Here is a 23,753-nt window from a genome sequence, read left to right on the forward strand (position 1 = left end):
GCCGTGGAATTGGGCAGGGGTTGGCAGCTGGTAATGATGGTGTTGGTGGTGGATCTGATGGTAGTGGCAAGAGCAAAATAGGACCGAATGCAGGAGGTGTTGAGCCTGCGTCATCTTCTTTCTCCATAAGGCTTCGAAGGCTTCGTTTTCTAGGAGTTGGCAAACCACTTTTAAAGCCAGAGCATCAGGAAAAAGTTTTGTCTTACATTGCTGACTCAGCCTCCAGCTCTATCGCCTCCTCTTCTTCAGTTGTAAAAAGTAAATGCACTGAGTCGTCATTGGAGGCTCATGTTCATGAACCACACCTTTCCTTGTGTCCTTCACCCCAACCAAGATTGAAGGATGACGCAGGCCATACTACTGATTACTCCATGGAGCTGTTTTCACATACCATGCCTGGATTATCAAGTGAAATTGTGAATTACCCAGGCCAAGATGAATCTGACATTGAGTGCACTGATGCACAGCCGCTGATGGATGATTCTGCTGGTACATTCACTCAGAGCACTACATTGTCCTCGCAGTGTACAGAGCCAGATTCTGACCCTGATGAGACTCAGGTGCCTCTTCCCGCACACTATACCACCATACACGGTGACACAGAGGAAGGTGCACATGACATTGAAGAGGAGGTGATGGATGACCCAGTTGTTGACCCAGATTGGCATCCATTTGGGGAAGAGGGTGCTGCTTCCAATAGCTCAGATGAGGAGCATCCACAGCAGACATCGACATCTCAACAGCTGTTATCCGGCAGGCCCGGAGCACTCCAAAGACAGGTTCCAAAAATCAAAAGAGTTGCTGGACAGCTTGTCCAGAGGGTCAAAAGATCACAGCTTGCTAGGCCGCAAAATGTCTGCCAAAGTAGGAAGAGTGCAGTGTGGCACTTTTTTGAACAAAATCCTCATGATCAGGCCAAGGCTATCTGTAAGAAGTGCGCAAAGACCTTTAGCCGAGGGAAAAATCTGAAAAATTTGAATACCAGTTGCATGCTTAGACATTTAACCAGCATGCACTTGCAAGCGTGGACACAACACCAAACCTCAAGTGCCACATGTGCAACTGATCACAACAAAGGTAGTCAGCAACGCTACATTGTTTCCCCCACTGTAAGCCCACCGGTTAGCACAGCAGCAAATGTTGAGGTGTCGTTGCAAGGCCACAGCAGTCAGGGAATCCCACTGTTATATCAACGAAAGACTGATTCTAGGCCATCAGAAAGAACACCAACTCCATCACCATCATCAACCCTCTCTGAGTCCGCCCTGTCCACCGCTAATTCCACCATATGCAGCTCTCAAGTCCAGCTCACCCTCCCAGACACTATGAGTAGGTCAAGAAAGTACTCAGTCTCTCATCCGCGTACACTGGGTTTGAACGCCCACATTGCCAAACTAATTTCGTTTGAGATGATGCCCTTTCGGTTGGTGGAAAGCGCAGCTTTCCGCGAACTCATGGCCTATGCAGTACCACGCTATGACCTACCCAGTCGCCACTTCTTCTCTCGCAAAGCCATCCCAGCCCTCCACCATCATGTGAAAGACCGCATTGTCCATGCACTCAAGCAGTCAGTGAGTGGAAAGGTGCACCTCACAACTGATGCATGGTCCAGTCGGCATGGCCAGGGCCGTTACGTGTCCATCACTGCGCACTGGGTTAATGTGGTGGATGCAGGGTCCACAGGGGACAGCGGTGGTGGGACAGTGCTGCCTAGCCCACGGTATAGGAAACAGTTGGCTGTAGGCGTTCGACCCTCCTCCTCCTCCTCCTCCTCCAGAAGCGAAAGCTCGTCCACAGAGCGCAGTCATACGAGCACTCCATCTGCAGCTGCCACTGTTGCACACGAGGTGTCCCCCTATCGAGCAGCTAGTGGAAAGTGTCAGCAGGCTGTGTTGCAGATGATGTGTTTGGGCAACAGACACACCGCCGAGGTGCTGGCCGAGTACTTGAAGTGACAAACTGAGTCATGGCTGGGCAGTGTACATATTGAGGCAGGCAAGGTAGTTAGTGATAACGGCCGTAATTTTGTGGCAGCCATAGCCCTTTCAAAACTCAGCCACATACCTTGCTTGGCTCACACCTTGAACCTGGTAACTGAATCATAGAATCATAGAATCATAGAATCATAGAATCATAGAGTTGGAAGGGACCTCCTGGGCCATCTGGTCCAACCCCCTGCTCAAAGCAGGATTCGCTAAATCATCCCAGTCAGATGTCTGTCCAGCCTCTGTTTGAAGACTTCCATTGAAGGAGAACTCACCACTTCTCGTGGCAGCCTGTTCCACTCATTGATCACTCTAACTGTCAAAAAGTTTTTTCTAATATCTAATCTGTGTCTCCTCCCATTCAGTTTCATCCCACTGGTGGTGCAGTGCTTCCTCAAAAATTATCCGGAGTTAACAGCCCTGCTCCAGAAGGTGCGAAGACTGTGCGCGCACATCCGCCGGTCGCCTGCACACTCCGTTCGTATGCAGAAGCTGCAGCGATTGCTCCACCTTCCCAACCACCGCCTCATTATCGACATTGCAACAAGGTGGAACTCCACCCTGCACATGGTGGAGCGGCTGTGCGAGCAGAGGCAGGCCATAATGCATTTGTGGGAGGATACACGGCCAGGCACTTTGAGAGCAGACATGGAGTTGACCGGTGTGCAGTGGTCGAAGCTGAAAGACCTCTGTAAAGTCCTTCAGTGTTTTGAGGAATGCACACGGCTGGTAAGTGCAGACGACGCCATCCTAAGCATGAGCATCCCACTTATGCGTCTGCTCATGCAAACTTTGCAGAAATGACGTGGAAGTGCAATAAGGACTGCGCTTGCTTCTGGTAGAGTAAAGGGTTCTTTATTCAACCAACGCGTTTCCTGAGCCTGCTGGCTCACTTCATCAGGGCAGATAGGTAGCCAGCAGGCTCAGGAAACACGTTGGCTGAATAAAGAACCCTTTACTCTACCAGAAGCAAGCGCAGTCCTTATTGCACTTCCACGTCATTTCTGCAATTCTGTCCTTGGACCCTGTGCAGACTTGCTGCTGCTTCTTAAGCGTTCATGGGTGTTGTGACTTCCTCACAACCCCAATAGGTGAGCACCTTCCCTACTGTTCCACAATTTTGATTGTTTTATACGGATTTCACACAGTGGATGCGCCCTGTATCTCTCCTTTTATCTCATGCAAACTTTGACGCACCTTAAGGAGCAGGCTTCTGCAGCCAATGTTGATGAGGAGGAAGAGGAGGAGGGAATCCTTGATGACATTCAGCCATTGTCTGCTCAGGGACCTCTCCTGGACGAGGTGGAGGAAGAAGAGGAGGAGGAGGAGGAGGATGATGGGGATGATTACTTAGGGGAGGAGGATGCATCTCGTGGGGCAAGTGAAAATGTTGGCGTGGCAAGGTCTGGTACAGGGTTTGTGCGTGACTGGAGGGATGTGGATTTGCCAGAAAGTGCTCCTCCACCCAGCACTCGCAGTGCATCATTGACACCGGGAACATTGGCCCACATGTCAGATTATGCCTTGCAGATCCTAAAAAGGGACCCCCGCATTGCCAAAATGATGAACGATGACGACTACTGGTTGGCCAGCATCCTGGATCCACGCTATAAAGGGAAATTACAAAACATCATGCCACAGGAGAACCTTGACCTAATATTGGCTAATAAACAAGCAACTCTGGTAAATCGGTTGCTTGAGGCATTCCCAGCATACAGCAGCGGTGATGGTTCTCACACGAGCCGTACGGGCCGGGGTCAGCTTGGCAGAGGTGTTCGTGGTGCACACAGCAGAAGTGGCGTTGGAGACAGGGGTTTCATGACAATGTTGTGGACTGATTTTTCAAGTACCGCTCACACAACTGGTAATACAGCATCGATGGAAAGTGACAGGAGACAGCAGTTGTCAACTATGGTTACAAACTACTTTTCCTCCCATATTGATGTTCTCCCACACAGGTCATTCCCCTTTGACTATTGGGCCGCTAAACTGGACACCTGGCCTGAATTGGCACAATATGCCTTACAGGAGCTCGCTTGCCCAGCTGCAAGTGTGCTATCGGAAAGAGTCTTCAGTGCAGCTGGATCAATCCTGACAGAAAAAAGGACCCGTCTGTCAACCCAAAATGTGGATGATCTAACCTTCATTAAAATGAACCATGCATGGGTTTCCAAGGATTTTGTCCCACCTTCCCCTGATGACACATAGGGTGACAGAAAAATGGCTTGCTTTGGTCCATCTCTTCCTGGGACTTGACCTATTTCACCTTTTGCATCAGCTGAATGTCCAACATCAACATATGCCACTTTCTAAAACTCCCTAACTGTGCTGCCTCCCCCCCCCATGGCCGGGGTCACCACCTAGCGCACGACACCGTGCGAGTGCCGTTGCCCTGGACAGGTGGGTAGGCCGACTCTTGGGCGCGGGCACTGGCACAGGGTCCCTCATAGTGCAATCAAGTGTCTCTGACGGTGGTGGTGCACACCCACCGTCAGACACAATGCCATACCATGAGGGGCCCAGTGCCAGTACCGACGCCCACGAGTGGTCCCCCCTTGCTTAGGCAGGGCCCCAGCATTTGCAATCTTTACCTCTCCCTGCTCCTCCGCTGTGTAGTCTGGGCCGTCAAATCCATACTGTGCCTGACACCGTCTGAGCCTGCCTCCTGATGTACAGACATATATTTTGAATGTGTACGCTATCCATACATGTTATCTGGGGATACGGTACCCTTTCTCACCTATGTGCATTCACGTGCAATCCATACTGGGCCTAACACCGTCTGAGCCTGCCTCCTGATGTATAGACATATATTTTGAATGTGTACGCTATCCATACATGTTATCTGGGGATACGGAACCCTTTCTCACCTTTGTGCAATCACGTGCAATCCATACTGGGCCTGACACCGTCTGAGCCTTCCTCCTGATGTATAGACATATATTTTGAATGTGTACGCTATCCTTACATGTTATCCGGGGATACGTTACCCTTTCTAACCTTTGTGCAATCACGTGCAATCCATACTGGGCCTAACACCGTCTGAGCCTGCCTCCTGATGTATAGACATATATTTTGAATGTGTACGCTATCCATACATGTTATCCGGGGATACGGTACCCTTTCTCACCTTTGTGCAATCACGTGCAATCCATACTGGGCCTGACACCGTCTGAGCCTGCCTTCTGATGTATAGACATATATTTTGAATGTGTACGCTATCCATACATGTTATCCGGGGATACGGTACCCTTTCTAACCTTTGTGCAATCACGTGCAATCCATACTGGGCCTAACACCGTCTGAGCCTGCCTCCTGATGTATAGACATATCTTTTGAATGTGTACGCTATCCATACATGTTATCTGGGGATACGGTACCCTTTCTCACCTTTGTGCAATCACGTGCAATCCATACTGGGCCTAACACCGTCTGAGCCTGCCTCCTGATGTATAGACATATATTTTGAATGTGTACGCTATCCATACATGTTATCTGGGGATACGGAACCCTTTCTCACCTTTGTGCAATCACGTGCAATCCATACTGGGCCTAACACCGTCTGAGCCTGCCTCCTGATGTATAGACATATATTTTGAATGTGTACACTATGCTATCCATACATGTTATCCAGGGATACGGTACCCTTTCCCACCTTTGTGCAATCACGTGTAATCCATACTGGGCGTGAGAACGGCTGGCGAGCTGTTAAGCAAGCTACAGCACCTGTGGTTTGCACACGTAAGTTTTTCATTTTTTCAGGAATGACGGTTAGGCCTAATTCCGGAACTGTGGTTGACCTGCACTTACTGGGAAATCATCGTTCGCGGGTAATAATTGTAATCACAGATCCCCATCACTAACGTTGTTCAGCGGGTTATCTGCACCTGTAAGCGACAAACGCTGGCCTTTTCAGTGTAGCGCACATGCAGCCACGGACATGTAAGGGCATGACACACCAGTTATTGGCCAATCTCATGTGCCAGAGCCTCACGTGTCCCTCTAGTAAGCCGGACTCGGACCGCGGGGCATGACGGAGTCTCGTTCGTTAACGGAATTAAGCTTGCAATGTGTGCATCTGTTCTGTAGCTGGCATGGTTGAGGTTTCCCAGGTGGAGTCGAATTTAACCGTAGGCTCCACTCCTGGTGGTGCCCTTCTGGACATTCCTTTAAGGTTCAGCTTTGCAACCATACTGCCCACGTAAAACAAACACTTTGCCTTCATGAACGCTGTTTGGAGGGTCATGACTCATGGGAATAACGCCGCCCAATCAGTTAACCTGCTAGAGAGATCCTTCGTTGCTCCCAAGCATGACCTCACACTCCCTAGGAGGAAGGTAATGCCACTGTGGCGACCGTACTCCTGGGGGCGACACAAGTGCACTGATGCCCAGCCACTGCTCGATGATTCTGCTGGTACATTGACCCAGACCACTACATTCCCCTCGCACGCTACACGGCCTGAATCTGACCCTGATGAAACTCAGGTTACCCTTCCCATATACAGTTCCATCTTACACGGTGACAAAGAGGAAGCTGCAGATGAAAGTGCAAGTTCGGCCCACCTGCCATCAGACACACCACCGTACTATCAGGGGCCCTGTGCCAGTGCCGTTGCCAACGAGTGGGCATCCCCTGCTTGCTCAGGATCACAGCACTTGCAAGGTTGAAATACTGTGCAGTGAGGTGGAAGATGGGAACGACGAGGAGTCCAGACTAGTACAGGGATTCCCTAGCGAGGAGACTTATTTCATTGTTTTCAATGTTGGGACAGCAATTTTTGGGGAGCACTATTCTCTGGAGAATTATAGATGGGCCCACCATACACTGGAACATTCCAAAGGTGGACATCAGACACTGGAGCAGCATTTACAGGGCCCATTATACACTAGAGCATTAGAAATGGGGCCCATTATATATGGAGCATTATTTGGGCCCATAAGACAGTGGAGCTTCATCCATGGGGACCAACATATACTGTAGCATTATGTGGAGCTCATCATATACTGTTTCAAACATTATATGGGACCAATGATTCTGTATGGAGAAATAGATGGGCCTCGTCATGAGATGTAAAAAGTGAAGTATTTTTCATTGTACTATACCGCTATTTCTCTGCCGTATCGGAGCATGATGAGTTGTGGTATGTGTTAAAGGGGCGCTCTTTTGCCCAGGGCACATGAAAACCTGGAGCCAGCCCTCCCCCCCCACAACTTTAGCCAAATAACCCCCATTTTTCAGTGCGTTACTTGTGTTATGAAGTTAATTAAGGTTTACAAGCTTAAGTAAGAAGAATTGATGCTTTTAGCATTCAAATGGGCACTGTAGGTGTGTTTCCTGTCCTCCTCTCACTGCCGACTTTTATTCCCCATTGACTTACATTGGGTTTCGTGTTTCGGGACGACCCCGACTTTTCCCTATGATCGGACGATCTTGCTCGACCCGACTTTTGGAAAAGTCGGGTTTCACGAAACGAAACGCGACCCTAAAAAAACAAAAGTCGCTCAACTCTAGTGAGGACAGAACAAACATATTGTATACAGGAAAACAATAAAAAGATCCAAGTGTGTTGAAATTGCAAAAAAAGTGCAACTCAACACTTATTTTTTGGGATTTTTTTTTCACCATGTTCACTAAATGCTAAAATTGACCTGATATTATGATTCCCCAAATCATTATGAGTTCATCGACACCAAACATGTCTAGTTTCTTTTTTATCTAAGTGTTGAAAACAAATCCAAAGTTTGTAAAAAAAAAAAAGTCGCCATTTTCCAAGACTCGTAGCAGTTCCGTTTTTTGTGATTTAGGGTTTGAGGAGGACTTATTTTTTTTTACAGTGCTGAGCTGATGATTTTATTGATACCATTGTGGTGTAGATATGATGTTTTCATTGCCAGTTAGTGCATTTTAATGCAATGTTGTGGTGACCAAAAAATTTCAAAGTTTGTTTAAAAAAATATGCGCCATTTTCCGATACCCATAGTGTCTCCATTTTTCGTGATCTCGGGTCGGGTGAGGGCTTATTTTTTGTGCGCCGAGCTGATGTTTTTAAAGATACCTCTTTTGTGCAGATGCGATCTTTTGATCTCCCGTTATTGCATTTCAATGCAATGTTTCGGCAATCAAAAAAACTATCTCAGGCGTTTTGACTTTTTTTCTTGTTATGCCATTTAGCAATCGGGTAAATCTTTCTTTATATTGATAGATCTGGTGATTCTGAACTCGGCAATACGAAATATGTGTATGTTTTATTTATTTTTTATTGTTTTATTTTGAATGGGGCGGTAGGTGGATGATTTGAACTTTTCTATATTTTTTAATATTTTTAAAAACATTTTTTTTTACATTTGGCATGCTTTAATAGTCTTCATGGGAGACTAGAAGCTGCCATAATCCAAACAGCTCTGCTACATACAGGCGGTGATCAGATCGCCTGTATGTAGCAGAATTCCTCAATTGCTATGAGCACCGACCACCAGGCGGCGCTCATAGCAATCTGGCAGTAACAACCATAGAGGTCTGCTGGAGACCTTTGGTTGTCATGCCAACTCATCGGTGATCCGCGATCACGTGACAGGGTCACCAATGGGCGGGATTTCCAGCGCGCTTTCCGGAAGCAAGGGTTAAATGCCGCTGTCAATCTCTAGTTAACAGCCACGGGTGGTTCAAAACAGCTAATATGCGCCAGAAAAGATCTGGGCTCAATGCCGGAGCCCACATCAAAGGGAGGGAGTCCAACATCAGCCTACTATTACGCCCAATGTCAGAAAGGAGTTAAAAAGAAATTTATCAATATGTTCAATTAGCACATCACACTCATTTTCTTTATGAAGTACATAAAATGGTTTCATCGTACACTAACAAACATCTGTTTAATAATCCCAAAATGTTAATAGGAGGGATGCCTGTGAGCAGGTTCACTAGGAAGCTCTGCTAACAACCTTCACATGAAGAAAGATGAGCTCCCAGGGTACTTATTATCATCTAGTACAGAAGATAAAACAAAAGCTGAGGTAAGAAGAGACTGCTCACATTGCTGTCCACTCAGTTTATCTGTTCTAATACTGGAAATACCAGAGGTGCTGAGATAAGAGACTGCTCACACTGCTGTTCATTTAGTTTATCTGGTCTGATACTGGAGATGCCAGAAGTGCTGATTTAAGAAGAGACTGCTCCCACTGCTGTCCACTCAGTTTATCTGGTCTAATACAGGAGATAGGAGAGGTGGTTAGGTAAGAAGAGGCTGCTCACACTGCTGTCCACTCAGTTTATCTTGTCTAATACAGGAAATGCCTGAGGTGCTGAAGTAAGAAGAGGCTGCTCATGCTACTGTCCATTCAGTTTATCTGGTCTAATATTGGAGGTAACAGAGGTGCTTAGGTAAGAAGAGACTGCTTACATTGCTGTCTACTCAGTTTATCTGGTCTAATACAGGAGCTACCAGAGATGATAAGCTAAGAAGAGACTGTTCACATTGCTGTTCACTCAGTTTATCTAGTCTAATACTGGAGATACCCAGGGTGCTGAAGTGAGAAGATGTTGCTCGCACTGCTGTCTACCCTGTCTATGTGATCTAATACTGGAGATAGGTAGAGGTTGCTCACACTCATTACTAGAGATCATTTTTAGAAGCTCGGATTTCCTAACGAACAGGCATTCCCCACACGTATTCAGGCTTTCTAGCAGCCGCAAATCATGCAGCTTTGGGGACACAAACTCAATCTCTGAGCATGCCCAAATACTTGGAGAACACCGAGCATGCTCGGGGAAACCCGAGCTACAAGCATACTCGCTCATCACTAGACGCTACACATGCAGAGGAAGAGGGACCTGATACACCCTGTATTAGACATAAAGGAGGCCTTATACACTGTCTTCCACAATTGTTGGGTAGTGAGACACCTAGACTCATAAAGCCTATGCATCAAGTGCAAGGGCTGCCAAACATTCGAAGGAGGGACTGCAATGTACCCTGGAAGACACGTAGAGGAGGCCTCAGAAAACATTTTTTCCCATTTTTAAGGAGTGAGACTCTTAGACTGGTAAAGCCTATGCTCTATGTGCAAGTGCTGAACAACATTTCCCCCTGGGGTTGTACATATTGTAACACCGATGCCGGCACCCCCGCATGGTTCTCTTTCACTCTCCATGCAGAGACGCTGACATACCGCCCCGGCCTCACGGTGACCTCCCTGCCTCCTGCTTCCTGCGCACACTGCACAGGTTTCCTGTCAGCGTTCCTAGTGCTTGTGAGCACACTCCCCTGTTCTTAAAGGGGCAGTGCATGCACTGAGGAGCTGCCCCCATCCAATAGCTGGGAGCCATCCTGCATAAAAGGTACCCGCCCCAATAGGAAGGTGCTGAGCAGCCCCTGCAGTTTCCCTATATTGTGTCTGCAACTGCATGTTGCCAGGTCCTTCATCCTAATCAAGTGTAGTTAGCTGCAAAAGAAAAGAGAAGGGACCTGCGCTTACAACTGTACTGACAGCTACAAATGCATCATTGAAAAAGTGTTCTAGTAGAAACACCGCTAATAGCTGGAAATTACCAAAGTTAAAACAGTGAAAACTGCATAAAACATATAAAGGATACAACAATACCCAGTAATCGACGATAATAAACCAATCCTGCTTGCCTCAGTCAACCAATAGCATACAGTGAACAGATAGTGAGTTTTTAGGTAATACTCTTGCTAGGAGTTGTCTCTTACCCCTTGTGGATACAGGTTGATGGTCGCTGCGGTGCTGGAAAGAACTTGGGCTGCTGGTGCTTGGCGGCACCACAAGGTGTGTGGACACCCCAGGAGGCAGAGGCAGGTGCGGGTGGAGCGCCCCGCAGGGCCTTAGGGTACTTGGTACCGGGCCCATTGACTTCAATGGGGGATGTCACGGTGGCAATGGCCCGGTCCGTGGCCCTGGGCGTCCAGTAATAAAATTGAGGAAAGCTGTGTGATGTTTAAATGTGACGCCACCCGTGGTGTTCGGCAATTAGCACCCCTTCTGAGGAAGATATTCATATCGAAACGCGCGAGGGGGACTCTGGGTGACTTTCTGGTAACAATCTTCACTAGCATGCTATCAATGGAGCTATGAGGTATATTTTCTCACACTTAACCCTTTCCTTTTGTACCTTATACCTCATTATTACCTGTACACTGTGTTCCAAATTATTATGCAAATGATATTTTTCTCTGATTTTCCTAAATAGTCGGTACAAATGACAGTCAGTCTAATAAAAGTCATCACCGGTTAGAGTATACATTGAATTTTATTGAAGAAACCTCCCAATGATAACAGTATAATCTCCAAAATGAATAAAAACTCCAATTGCACTGTTCCAAATTATTAGGCACAGTAGAATTTCTAAACATTTGATCTGTTTTAAAGAACTGAAAATGCTCATTTGTGGAATTTGCAGCATTAGGAGGTCACATTCACCGAACAAAAAAGCTATTTAACTCCAAAACATCCTAACAGGCCAAGTTACATGCTATCATAGGAACCCTTCTGTGACATCACCTTCACAATTCTTGCATCCATTGAACTTGGGAGTTTTTGGAGAGTTTCTGCTTGGATTTCTTTGCATGAAGTCGGAATAGCCTCCCAGAGCTGCTGTTCTGATGTGAGCTGCCTCCCACCCTCATAGATCTTTTGCTTGATGATACTCCAAAGGTTCTCTATAGGGTTGAGGTCAGGGGAAGATGGTGGCCACACCATGAGTTTATCTCCTTTTATGCCTATAGCAGTCAATGACTCGGACGTCTTCTTTGCAGCATGAGATGGTGCATTGTCATGCATGAAGAGGATTTTGCTCCTGAAGGCACGTTTCTGCTTTTTATACCATGGAAGACAGCTGTCAGTCAGAAACTCTATATACTTTGCAGAGGTCATTTTCACACCTTCAGGAACCTTAAAGAGCCCTACCAGCTGTTTCCCCATGATTCCGGCCCAAAACATGACTCCTCCACCTCCTTGCTGAAGTTGCAGCCTTGTTGGGTCATAGTGGCCATCCCCCAACCATCCACTACTCCATCCATCTGGACCATCCAGAGTTGCTCGACACTCATCAGTAAACAAGACTGCTTGAAAAATAGTCTTCATGTATGTCTGGGCCCACTGCTGCAATTTCTGCTTGTGAACACTTTTTAGGGGTGGCTGAATAGTAGGTTTATGCACCACAGCAAGCCTTTGAAGGATCCTACACCATGAGGTTCAAGGGACTCCAGAGGCACGCGCAGCTTTAAATATCTGTTTGCTGGTTTGTAATGGCTTTTTAGCAGCTGCTCTCTTAATCCGATGAACTTGCCTGGCAGAAACCTTCCTCATTCTGCCTTTATCAGCACAAACATGTCTGTACTCAGAATCAACCACAAATCTCTTAACAGTACGATGGTCACGTTTAAATTTCTGGGAAATATCTAAAGTTTTCATCTCTTGACCAAGGCATTGCACTATTTGATGCTTTTCAGCAGCAGAGAGATCCTTTTTCTTTCCTAAATTCCTTGAAACCTGTGCCCTGCTTAATAATGTGGAACATCATTCTAAAGTAGTTTTCCTTTAATTGGGCTCACCTGGTAAACTAATTATCACAGGAAATTGAGATTGATTTCAGTGATCCAAAGAGCCCTGATACACAATACCATCTATGAGTTTATTTGAAAAACAAAAAACTACATCTTTATGACACTTAAATCCAATTTGCATAATAATTTGGAACGCAGTGTATATTGTGGGTTATTTCCCCTTTGGGAGGGATTAAATGTGAGAAACTAGTGATGTTTTGCACATTTATATTTATTCCTTAATTCATGAGGTGAAACTTTTTTCACATTTACTAACTCCTTAATAAATCTTGAATATTTTTATTACAATTGTTTGGTGGGTTTATCTTCCCACATGGAGAATAACTAAATGTGAAAAACCAGCAATGCCTAAAAATTTATGTATGCACCTTTATGCGAGTGATTCATCTGACCAAATGAAAGAAAAATTTAACAAAAATTTTCTAGTCGCATATTTTCATTCATGCATTTTTCTCATGTGCTCTGAGAGCTATATGTGATTGTGATTATTCACTGCCAGATTGTACATTTAAATATAAATTTATACTTTACTTCACTTGTGGATAAGTTTTTTTCACCCAGAGGCTGTGTGTTTTTTCGCTATTTTAGTTCTAGTATGGTCTGCCGACTCTGTTTTATCCCTTGTTATGTGTCGAAATAAAAATACAATTTTTATCTATATTGGAGGACTCTTCTTCATGTTTTTCATTGTGCAATTTCACAGTCCTCCGTGTTATAATTTTTATATGTGAGTGGTTTTACTGGTAATAGGTTGCAGTCCGGAGCACCACATACAGGTGATGGAATGAGTCCGGCTCACCTGGAGGCATTCAGGGGATCCACCTCGCCAGGTGGGGATTTAGGACCTTCCTTTCTGCGCTTTGTGTGTGGGTCTCCGCTGTATATAACTATGCTGCGGCCCTCTATTCGTGATGGTTTCACTAACCTGTACGGCTGTCAGCGTGAGCCTATTCCACGGGTACCGTTCTCTTCACCGTCGGCCCCGGGCTCCTGATCCGCTGCCGTGCCCTCAGGTGTTCAATGTCGCTCAGGAACTTGCAGTCCCCTGTACTTTCAGATTCAGCGATCAGGACTTACAGCTCCTGACAACCAAGGACTCTGATGTCCCTTTTCTCCCTATTAGCGCTTCGCTCTGGGATCTGCTATATGCAGTTTTTAGCTTCCCCAGAGCCTCTCTGTCTCTGCTTGTGTCCTTTCCCTCGTCACAGATCAGCTGCCTGTCTTCAACTGACTGGATCTTCCAGAAAGATCTTTTACCTCAGGCTTAACTGTCTTGTCATCCGCTCAGCTGCTCTCGTTTCCATGACAGCTCCCTATTTACTCCCTCAGCTGACTTCTTGCTGACTCACTAACCCCCTCTGCTGGCCAGAATTTATAAGGAAGCTCCCCTTTCTGACCTGCAGCAGGAATTGTCATTAAATCTGTTACCGGGCATGGGGGCCCCCCTCCTGCCTCCAGGCATGACCTTACCCTTTAGAGGGATGCAATGTCACTGTGACTCTGGGGTGTCACACGGGCGTGCCGATAGGCAGAGCCAGGGAAGCTCCGGCCGGTAGCGTCCCTGTTTATCAGGTGGGAAAAGGGAGGAAGGGGGCGATAGTGTGCGCGAAGCTAGTGACGTCACTGCCGCAACAGAGAGCGTGCAAGGTCAAAAGACAACCGATGCATTTTGAGAGACACCGTCCTTCTTCATCAGATTTAGCGCCTTTGCCCTCACTCTATGAATATATATCCACACGTCCTGTCTACACCCCCTTGCCTGGGGTAAGAAGAGGCTGCTCACACTGCTGTCCACCCTGTCTACCTGGTCTATTACTGGAGATACCAGTGGTGCTGGGGTAAGAAGAGGCTGCTCACACTGCTGTCCCCATGTATGTGTGATCTAATACTGGAGATATCAGGAGTGCTGAGGAAGGAAGAGGCTGCTCACATCGCTGTTCACCCTAATTTAATATTGGTGATATAATGGGTATTCTGTATACCTTGGTGTGTTTCTAGGTACAGTATGGTGCGGATTTGTGTATATTATGGTGTGGTTCTAAGTACAGTATTGAGCAGGTCTGTGTATATTATGCTGTGGTTCTAGGTACAGTATGGGGCAGTTCTGTGTATATTATGCTGTGGTTCTAGGTACAGTATGGGGCAGTTCTGTGTATATTATGCTGTGGTTCTAGGTACAGTATGGGGCAGTTCTGTGAATGTTAAGCTGTGGTTCTAGGTACAGTATGGTGCAGGTCTATGAATATTGTGCTGTGGTTCTAGGTACAGTACAGTGCAGTTCTGTGTATATTATGCGGTGGTTCTAGGTACAATAATTTGCTGTTTTTGGTATATTAAGGTGTGGTTTTCATCTATAATTCAGTATTTTGTCTTTTATTTGACCCCTTGTATAGTCTGCATTGTCCGTGGTGTTTTCTATTCTCACAGCTGTTCACTATTTGCATTGTGTTCTTACGGTACCGTTACACGTAGCGATACACCAGCGATCCCGACAACGATATGGATCGCTGGTGCATCGCTAAGTGGTTGCCAGTGAGCTGCCACACAGGCAGATCTCACCAGCGACATCGCAGGGGTCGGGGGTCGCTACTTACCTGTCAGACGCGGCGATCCTGCGTCCTACTGCCCGGCTCCATGCGTCGCTCGTCCTCACAGCAGGACGCGAGGCAGGAAGTGACCGACGAGGAATGGTCCAGGAGCTTCTCGCGCGATCAGCGATGAGCAGCGGGGAGCCGGTCGGAGGTAAGTATCACATGCAGCGATATCGCTAGCATGTGATATCTGTGACTTTACAGCGATATTGCTAGCGATATCGCAGTGTGTAACGGGGGCTTTAGTCATTTCATTGGTTCTTATATCATCCACTGACCTGTAGACAAATATGGGATAAATGAAGTCCGATGTCTGCACAAAGCGCTCTGCCTGAATGATTCTGTCCACCAGTCCGATGCCCTGACTCCACGTCACTTGTTTATTGAGTGGCAGCAAATTACCTGAAAGAATAAAAAGGAAAAGATAAAGAAACAAAAGGCCGGGGGCAGAAGTGGATTGTTCTGGACCACCTCCAGGTTTGGGATGGAGCAGTACATGATGGCCATAGAGGAGAACATCATTCTCCCAACAGAGACTTGAGCACATTAGAAACATGTTTTATGTTTTATTCCAGTGAAATTGAACTTATATTGTTATATTGGTGCAGTTTCCATCGCTAGGAATCCAATAGTTCTCTTCTAGTTCTATCTGGACCACAACCACCACAATTAGAAGAAAAAACTGGTCGGTCCTGCGTGTGCCCTCCTGCTCCATTGAAAATGTATTACACTGGGGAGATATCTGAATGTAGCACTAAGGTGAATGATCATCAGATCTTCTGTGCCACAATGCATCTCTGGGCCTTGATTCTGCAGCTGCGAACCAGTGGAACATAGAGGACAAGTCACGAGACAGGGTCCCATCAGCCAAACCCAAGAATTATTACTTACCTTGTAGATAGAAGATAATTCATGGGGCGTGGAAAACCCTATTAAAGTCTTCTAATGATCTCTCGTAATAATGCACCCCTGAACCCCCATGCATTCCTCACTCTCTGTTTCATAACTGTTACGTCTGTACTCTGTTTTTTCCCCTGATTTTTAATTCCATGTAGAGTTGAGCGACTTTTGGTTTTTTAGGGTTGCGTTTCGTTTCGTGAAACCCGACTTTTCCAAAAGTCGGGTCGAGCAAGATCGTCCGATTATAGGGAAAAGTCGGGGTCGTCCCGAAACACGAAACCCAATGTAAGTCAATGGGGAATAAAAGTCGGCAGTGAGAGGAGGACAGGAAACACACCTACAGTGCCCATTTGAATGCCAAAAGCATCAATTCTTCTTACTTAAGCTTGTCAACCTTAATTAACTTCATAATACAAGTTACGCACTGAAAAATGGGGGTTATTTGGCTAAAGTTGTGGGGGGGGAGGGCTGGCTCCAGGTTTTCATGTGCCCTGGGCGAAAGAGCGCCCCTTTAACACATACCACAACTCATCATGCTCCGATACGGCAGAGAAATAACGGTATAGTACAATGAAAAATACTTCACTTTTTACATCTCATGACAAGGCCCATCTATTTCTCCATACAGAATCATTGGTCCCATATAATGTTTGAAACAGTATATGATGAGCTCCACATAATGCTACAGTATATGTTGGTCCCCATGGATGAAGCTCCACTGTCTTATGGGCCCAAATAATGCTCCAAACATAATGGGCCCCATTTCTACTGCTCTAGTGTATAATGGGCCCTGTAAATGCTGCTCCAGTGTCTGATGTCCACCTTTGGAATGTTCCAGTGTATGGTGGGCCCCATCTATCATTCTCCAGAGTATAGTGCTCCCCAAAAATTGCTGTCCCAACATTGAAAACAATCAAATAAGTCTCCTCGCTAGGGAATCCCTGTACTTGTCTGGACTCCTCGTCGTCCCCATCTTCCATCTCACTGCACAGTATTTCAACCTTGCAAGTGCTGTGATCCTGAGCAAGCAGAGGGGGCCCACTCGTTGGCGACGGCACTGGCACAGGGCCCCTGATAGTACGGTGGTGTGTCTGATGGCGGGTGGGCCGTACCTGCACTTTCATCTGCAGCTTCCTCTTTGTCACTGTGTAAGATGGAACTGTATATGGGAAGGGTAACCTGAGTTTCATCAGGGTCAGATTCAGGTCGTGTAGCGTGCGAGGGGAATGTAGTGGTCTGGGTCAATGTACCAGCAGATTCATCGAGCAGTGGCTGGGCATCAGTGCACTTGTGTCGCCCCCAGGAGTACGGTCGCCACAGTGGCATTACCTTCTTCCTAGGGAGAGTGATGTCATGCTTGGGAGCAAAGAACGATCTCTCTAGCAGGTTAACTGATTGGGCGGCGTTATTCCCACGAGTCATGACCCTCCAAACAGCGTTCATGAAGGCAAAGTGTTTGTTTTACGTGGGCAGTATGGTTGCAAAGCTGAACCTTAAAGGAATGTCCAGAAGGGCACCACCAGGAGTGGAGCCTACGGTTAAATTCGACTCCACCTGGGAAACCTCAACCATGCCAGCTACAGAACAGATGCACACATTGCAAGCTTAATTCCGTTAACGAACGAGACTCCGTCATGCCCCGCGGTCCGAGTCCGGCTTACTAGAGGGACACGTGAGGCTCTGGCACATGAGATTTGCCAATAACTGGTGTGTCATGCCCTTACATGTCCGTGGCTGCATGTGCGCTACACTGAAAAGGCCAGCGTTTGTCGCTTACAGGTGCAGATAACCCGCTGAACAACGTTAGTGATGGGGATCACTGATTGCAATTATTACCCGCGAACAATGATTTCCCAGTAAGTGCAGGTCAACCGCAGTTCCGGAATTAGGCCTAACCGTCATTCCTGAAAAAATGAAAAACTTACGTGTGCAAACCACAGGTGCTGTAGCTTGCTTAACAGCTCGCCAGCCGTTCTCACGCCCAGTATGGATTACACGTGATTGCACAAAGGTGAGAAAGGGTACCGTATCCCCGGATAACATGTATGGATAGCGTACACATTCAAAATATATGTCTATACATCAGGAGGCAGGCTCAGACGGTGTTAGGCCCAGTATGGATTGCACGTGATTGCACAAAGGTTAGAAAGGGTACTGTATCCCCGGATAACATGTATGGATAGCGTACACATTCAAAATATATGTCTATACATCAGGAGGCAGGCTCAGACGGTGTTAGGCCCAGTATGGATTGCACGTGATTGCACAAAGGTTAGAAAGGGTACCGTATCCCCAGATAACATGTATGGATAGCGTACACATTCAAAATATATGTCTGTACATCAGGAGGCAGGCTCAGACGGTGTTAGGCCCAGTATGGATTGCACGTGATTGCACAAAGGTTAGAAAGGGTACCGTATCTCCGGATAACATGTATGGATAGCGTACACATTCAAAATATATGTCTATACATCAGGAGGCAGGCTCAGACGGTGTCAGGCACAGTATGGATTTGACGGCCCAGACTACACAGCGGAGGAGCAGGGAGAGGTAAAGATTGCAAATGCTGGGGCCATGCCCAAGCAAGGGGGGACCACTCGTGGGCGTCGGTACTGGCACTGGGCCCCTCATTGTACGGCGGTGTGTCTGACGGCGGGTGTGCACCACCACCGTCAGAGACACTTGATTGCACTATGAAGGACCCTGTGCCAGTGCCCGCACCCAAGAGTCGGCCTACCCACCTGTCCAGGGCAACGGCACTCGCACGGTGTCGTGCGCTAGGTGGTGACCCCGGCCATGGGGGGGGAGGCAGCACAGTTAGGGAGTTTTAGAAAGTGGCATATGTTGATGTTGGACATTCAGCTGATGCAAAAGGTGAAATAGGTCAAGTCCCAGGAAGAGGTGGACCAAAGCAAGCCATTTTTCTGTCACCCTATGTGTCATCAGGGGAAGGTGGGACAAAATCCTTGGAAACCCATGCGTGGTTCATTTTAATGAAGGTTAGATCATCCACATTTTGGGTTGACAGACGGGTCCTTTTTTCTGTCAGGATTGATCCAGCTGCACTGAAGACTCTTTCCGATAGCACACTTGCAGCTGGGCAAGCGAGCTCCTGTAAGGCATATTGTGCCAATTCAGGCCAGGTGTCCAGTTTAGCGGCCCAATAGTCAAAGGGGAATGACCTGTGCGGGAGAACATCGATATGGGAGGAAAAGTAGTTTGTTACCATAGTTGACAACTGCTGTCTCCTGTCACTTTCCATCGATGCAGTATTACCAGTTGTGTGAGCGGTACTTGAAAAATCAGTCCACAACATTGTCATGAAACCCCTGTCTCCAACGCCACTTCTGCTATGTGCACCATGAACACCTCTGCCAAGCTGCCCCCGGCCCGTACGGCTTGTGTGAGAACCATCACCGCTGCTGTGTGCAGGGAATGCCTCAAGCAACCGATTTACTAGAGTTGCTTGTTTATTAGCCAATATTAGGTCAAGGTTCTCCTGTGGCATGATGTTTTGTAATTTGCCTTTATAGCGTGGATCCAGGATGCTGGCCAAACAGTAGTCGTCATCGTTCATCATTTTGGCAATGCGGGGGTCCCTTTTTAGGATCTGCAAGGCATAATCTGACATGTGGGCCAATGTTCCCGGTGTCAATGATGCATTGCGAGGGCTGGTTGGAGGAGCACTTTCTGGCAAATCCACATCCCTCCAGTCACGCACAAACCCTGTACCAGACCTTGCCACGCCAACATTTTCACTTGCCCCACGAGATGCATCCTCCTCCCCTAAGTAATCATCCCCATCATCCTCCTCCTCCTCCTCTTCTTCCTCCACCTCGTCCAGGAGAGGTCCCTGAGCAGACAATGGCTGAATGTCATCAAGGATTCCCTCCTCCTCTTCCTCCTCATCAACATTGGCTGCAGACGCCTGCTCCTTAAGGTGCATCAAAGTTTGCATGAGCAGACGCATAAGTGGGATGCTCATGCTTAGGATGGCGTCGTCTGCACTTACCAGCCGTGTGCATTCCTCAAAACACTGAAGAACTTTACAGAGGTCTTTCAGCTTCGACCACTGCACACCGGTCAACTCCATGTCTGCTCTCAAAGTGCCTGGCCGTGTATCCTCCCACAAATGCATTATGGCCTGCCTCTGCTCGCACAGCCGCTCCACCATGTGCAGGGTGGAGTTCCACCTTGTTGCAATGTCGATAATGAGGCGGTGGTTGGGAAGGTGGAGCAATCGCTGCAGCTTCTGCATACGAACGGAGTGTACAGGCGACCGGCGGATGTGCGCGCACAGTCTTCGCACCTTCTGGAGCAGGGCTGTTAACTCCGGATAATTTTTGAGGAAGCACTGCACCACCAGGTTCAAGGTGTGAGCCAAGCAAGGTATGTGGCTGAGTTTTGAAAGGGCTATGGCTGCCACAAAATTACGCCCGTTATCACTAACTACCTTGCCTGCCTCAAGATGTACACTGCCCAGCCATGACTCAGTTTGTCGCTGAAAGTACTCGGCCAGCACCTCGGCGGTGTGTCTGTCGCCCAAACACATCATCTGCAACACTGCCTGCTGACGCTTTCCACTAGCTGCTCGATAGGGGGACACCTCGTGTGCAACAGTGGCAGCTGCAGATGGAGTGCTCGTACGACTGCGCTCTGTGGACGAGCTTTCGCTTCTGGAGGAGGAGGAGGAGGGTCGAACGCCTACAGCCAACTGTTTCCTATACCGTGGGCTAGGCAGCACTGTCCCACCACCGCTGTCCCCTGTGGACCCTGCATCCACCACATTAACCCAGTGCGCAGTGATGGACACGTAACGGCCCTGGCCATGCCGACTGGACCATGCATCAGTTGTGAGGTGCACCTTTCCGCTCACTGACTGCTTGAGTGCATGGACAATGCGGTCTTTCACATGATGGTGGAGGGCTGGGATGGCTTTGCGAGAGAAGAAGTGGCGACTGGGTAGGTCATAGCGTGGTACTGCATAGGCCATGAGTTCGCGGAAAGCTGCGCTTTCCACCAACCGAAAGGGCATCATCTCAAACGAGATTAGTTTGGCAATGTGGGCGTTCAAACCCAGTGTACGCGGATGAGGGACTGAGTACTTTCTTGACCTACTCATAGTGTCTGGGAGGGTGAGCTGGACTTGAGAGCTGCATATGGTGGAAGTAGCGGTAGACAGGGCGGACTGAGAGAGGGTTGATGATGGTGATGGAGTTGGTGTTCTTTCTGATGGCCTAGAATCAGTCTTTCGTTGATATAGCAGTGGGATTCCCTGACTGCTGTGGCCTTGCAACGACACCTCAACATTTGCTGCTGTGCTAACCGGTGGGCTTACAGTGGGGGAAACAATGTAGCTTTGCTGACTACCTTCGTTGTGATCAGTTGCACATGAGGTTTGGTGTTGTGTCCACGCTTGCAAGTGCATGGTGGTTAAATGTCTAAGCATGCAACTGGTATTCAAATTTTTCAGATTTTTCCCTCGGCTAAAGGTCTTTGCGCACTTCTTACAGATAACCTTGGCCTGATCATTAGGATTTTGTTCAAAAAAGTGCCACACTGCACTCTTTCTACTATGGAAGACATTTTGCGTCCTTGCACGCTGTGCTATTTTGACCGTCTGGCCAAGCAGTCCAGCAACTTTTCGGCTTTTTGTAACCCGTTTTTGGACTGCTCCGTGCCTGCCAGATAACAGCTGTTGCGATGTCGATGCCTGCGGCGGATGCTCCTCCTCCTCTTCTGAGCTATTGGCAGCGGCACCCTCTTCCCCCAATGGATGCCAATCTGGGTCAACACCTGGGTCATCCATCACCTCCTCTTCAATGTCATGTGCACCTTCCTCTGTGTCACCGTGTATGGTGGTATAGTGTGCGGGAAGGGGCACCTGAGTCTCATCAGGGTCAGAATCTGGCTCTGTACACTGCGAGGACAATGTAGTGCTCTGAGTGAATGTACCAGCAGAATCATCCATCAGCGGCTGTGCATCAGTGCACTCCATGTCAGATTCATCTTGGCCTGGGTAATTCACCATTTCCCTTGATAATCCAGGCATGGTATGTGAAAACAGCTCCATGGAGTAATCAGTAGTATGGCCTGCGTCATCCTTCAATCTTGGTTGGGGTGAAGGACACAAGGAAAGGTGTGGTTCATGAACATGAGCCTCCAATGACGACTCAGTGCTTTTACTTTTTACAACTGAAGAAGAGGAGGCGATAGAGCTGGAGGCTGAGTCAGCAATGTAAGACAAAACTTTTTCCTGATGCTCTGGCTTTAAAAGCGGTTTGCCAACTCCTAGAAAACTAAGCCTTCGAAGCCTTATGGAGCCAGACGATGACGCAGGCTCAACACCTCCTGCATTCGGTCCTATTTTGCTCTTGCCACTACCATCAGATCCACCACCAACACCATCATTACCAGCTGCCAACCCCCGCCCAATTCCACGGCCTCTTCCACCAGCCTTCCTCATTTTTGGTAAAAATGTAGACAAAATCCAACAAACTATATAGTAATGTAAAACAAGGTACAAGGTGTCTATAGGACAGGGGAGATTTTGAATTTCTGCTCACACTAGTGGACACTGGACACTTTTGGATTGTGTGAGGCCCAATGAATATCTGAGCGCTATGTGACAGGCTCGATGGCACAGCTGTGACCAAAGTGACTAGAGGATAAGTGAGATTTTGAATTTCAGCAGACACTTGTGGACACTGGACACTTTTGGATTGTGTGAGGCCCAATGAATATCTGAGCGCTATGTGACAGGCTCGATGGCACAGCTGTGACCAAAGTGACTAGAGGATAAGTGAGATTTTGAATTTCAGCAGACACTTGAGGACACTGGACACTTTTGGATTGTGTGAGGCCCAATGAATATCTGAGCGCTATGTGACAGGCTCGATGGCACAGCTGTGACCAAAGTGACTAGAGGATAAGGGAGATTTTGAATTTCAGCAGACACTTGTGGACACTGGACACTTTTGGATTGTGTGAGGCCCAATGAATATCTGAGCGCTATGTGACAGGCTCGATGGCACAGCTGTGACCAAAGTGACTAGAGGATAAGGGAGATTTTGAATTTCAGCAGACACTTGTGGACACTGGACACTTTTGGATTGTGTGAGGCCCAATGAATATCTGAGCGCTATGTGACAGGCTCGATGGCACAGCTGTGACAAAAGTGACGAGAGGATAAGGGAGATTTTGAATTTCTGCAGACACTTGTGGACACTGGACACTTTTGGATTGTGTGAGGCCCACTGATATCTGAGCGCTATGTCACAGGCTCGATGGCACAGCTGTGACAAAAGTGACTAGAGGATAAGCGAGATTTTGAATTTCAGCAGACACTTGTGGACACTGGACACTTTTGGATTGTGTGAGGCCCAAAGAATATCTGAGCGCTATGTGACAGGCTCGATGGCACAGCTGTGACCAAAGTGACTAGGGGATAAGGGAGATTTTGAATTTCTGCACACACTTGTGGACACTGGACACTTTTGGATTGTGTGAGGCCCACTGAATATCTGAGCGCTCTGTCACAGACTCGATGGCACAGCTGTGACCAAAGTGACTAGAGGATAAGTGAGATTTTGAATTTCTGCACACACTTGTGGACACTGGACACTTTTGGATTGTGTGAGGCCCACTGAATATCTGAGCGCTCTGTCACAGGCTCGATGGCACAGCTGTGACCAA

General features: G+C 47.6%; 1 protein-coding gene across 2 annotated transcripts in view; it reads right to left on the reverse strand.

Moving 5' to 3' along the window:
• Positions 1-23,753, reverse strand: part of LOC141073446 (uncharacterized) — a 64,541-nt gene that overhangs the window by 35,416 nt on the left and 5,372 nt on the right. Inside the window, exon 2 of one of the 2 annotated variants that reach the window (XR_012226962.1) lies at positions 15,437-15,560. The exons of the other annotated variant lie outside the window; for it this stretch is intronic. The gene's annotated coding sequence lies outside the window, so the exon portion shown is untranslated. The remainder of the gene's footprint in view (positions 1-15,436; positions 15,561-23,753) is intronic. 2 annotated transcript variants of the gene reach the window in all.

Source organism: Dendrobates tinctorius, unplaced genomic scaffold (assembly GCF_039654945.1).
Source record: "Dendrobates tinctorius isolate UK_male_01 unplaced genomic scaffold, ASM3965494v1 ptg000301l, whole genome shotgun sequence".
Lineage (NCBI taxonomy): Eukaryota > Metazoa > Chordata > Amphibia > Anura > Dendrobatidae > Dendrobates > Dendrobates tinctorius.